This window comes from Corvus brachyrhynchos, unplaced genomic scaffold (genome assembly GCF_000691975.1).
Source record: "Corvus brachyrhynchos isolate BGI_N302 unplaced genomic scaffold, ASM69197v1 scaffold725, whole genome shotgun sequence".
NCBI classification, from domain to species: Eukaryota; Metazoa; Chordata; class Aves; order Passeriformes; family Corvidae; genus Corvus; species Corvus brachyrhynchos.
In genome coordinates, this window is record NW_008237905.1 from 73,360 (window position 1) to 75,730 (window position 2,371).

The window sequence follows — 2,371 nt, forward strand, 5'->3', positions numbered from 1 at the left end:
GGACTGGGAGGGGGTGGGGGCGACTGGGAGGGAACTGGGAGGGGATTGGGGGGGATTGGGAACGAACTGGGACGGACTGGGAACGGATTGGGATGAACTGGGAGGGAACTGGGAGAGACTGGGAGGGAACTTGGGAGGGACGGGAGGGGGTTTCTGGTCCATACTGGTCCATACTGGTCCATACTGGTCCATACTGGTCTCACCTGCAGGAAGGGGTGCAGGCCCCGCCCACTTCCCAGAATTCCCAGCACCTGCTCCCGGAAGTTCTCCTCGGCCAGAACCACCAGGGGGCGCCCTTGCACCAGCTGGGGTCGGGGCCTGCTCAGGCCACGCCCCCTTTTGACCATATATGGGCATGGGGCATACGGGGTGGGGCTGGGCTTGGCCACACCCCCCTGGGTGGGGTTAAAGGGGCCCAGTGCTCCCAGCATGGAGCAGTGAGTTAAAGGGGCCCAGTGCTCCCAGTATGGCTCCAGGGCCCTCCCAGTGCTCCCAGTATGGACCAGTGACCCCTCCCAGTGCTCCCAATACGGCCCCAGTGCCCTCCCGGTCCCTCCCGGTCCCTCCCAGTGCTCAACCAATGGCTCCCAGTATATCCCAGTAACCCTCTGACACCCTCCCAGTACCTCCCAGTAACGCTGAACCCTCTCCCCAGTTCATCCCAGTCCCTCCCAGTTCAAACCAGTGACCTCCTGGCGCCTCCCAGTAACGCCAAACCCCAAACCAGTATAAACCAGTAACCCTGAATCCCCTCCCAGTCCTTCCCAGTCCCTCCCAATCCCCTCCCAATTCCCTCCCAGTCCTTCCCAGTCCCTCCCAATCCTGGTTGGGGGGGTGGGCGTGGTCTGGGGAGCCCTGTGCCCATATAAGGACATGGGGGCGGGGCTTAGGTGTGGCCATGGCCTGGCCTAAAGGGGGCGTGGTTTAGAACCTGTTTGTGCCCATATAAGGCCATGGGGGTGGGGTGTATTGGGGTGGGCGTGGCCCGGGGGGCGTGGCTTAGACCCTCTTTATGCCCATATAAGGTGATGTGGGTGTGGTTTATTGGGGTGGGCATGGCCTGGCTCAAAGGGGGCGTGGCTTAAAACCTCTTTATGCCCATATAAGGCCATGGGGGTGGGAGTTTATTGGGGTGGGCGTGGCCTGGGCTAAGGGGGTGTGGCTCTGAGGCTCCTTATGCCCATATAAGGCCATGGGGTGGGGTTTAGGGGGTGGGAGTGGCCTGGCTCAAAGTGGGCGTGGCTTAGAGCCTCTTTATGCCCATATAAGGACATGTGGGTGGGGATTATGGGGGTGTGGCCTGGCTCAAAGGGGGTCATTGCTTAAAAGCTCTTTACGCCCATATAAGGTGATGTGGGCGAGGTTTATGGGGTGGGCGTGGTCTAGGCTAAGGGGGCGTGGCTTAGAGCCTCTTCATGCCCATATAAGGTGATGTGGGCGAGGTTTATTGGGGTGGGCGTGGTCTGGGCTAAGGGGGCGTGGCTTAGAGCCTCTTTATGCCCATATAAGGCCATGGGGGTGTGGTTTATTGTGGTGGGCGTGGCCTGGCTCAAACGGCATGTCTTAGCGTATCCTTATGCCCATATAAGGCCATGGGGGTGGGGCTTAGAGAGAGGGCATGGCCTGGTTCAATGGGGGCATGGCATAAAACCTCTTTATGCCCATATAAGGTGATGTGGGTGTGGTTTATTGTGGTGGGCGTGGCCTGGCTCAAAGGGGGCATGGCTTAGAACCTCTTTATGCCCATATAAGGCCATGGGGGCCGGGTTTATCAGGGAGGGCGTGGCCTGGGCTCAAAGGGGGCGTGGCTTAGAAGCTCTTTATGCCCATATAAGGCCATGTGGGTGTGGTTTGTTAGGGTGGGCGTGGCCTGGCTCAAAGGGGGCATGGCTTAAAACCCCTTTATGCCCATATAAGGCCACAGGGGCAGGGTTTATGTGGTGGGCGTGGCCTGGCTCAAAGTGGGTGTGGCTTAGAACCTCTTTATGCCCATATAAGGCCATGGGGGCCGGGTGTATCAGGGAGGGCGTGGCCTGGCTCAAAGGGGGCGTGGCTTAGAACCTCTTTATGCCCATATAAGGCCATGGGGGCCGGGTTTATCAGGGAGGGCGTGGCCTTGGCTCAAAGGGGGCGTGGCTTAGAAGCTCTTTATGCCCATATAAGGCCATGTGGGTGTGGTTTGTTAGGGTGGGCGTGGCCTGGCTCAAAGGGGGCATGGCTTAGAACCTCTTTATGCCCATATAAGGCCATGTGGGCGGGGTTTATCGGGGTGGGCGTGGCTTAACCCCCTCAACCCCCTCCAAGCGGCGCATTTTGGCGGGGTGGGCGTGGCCTGGGGGCAGGGGGAGGGCGTGGCCTGGGGACAAGGTGG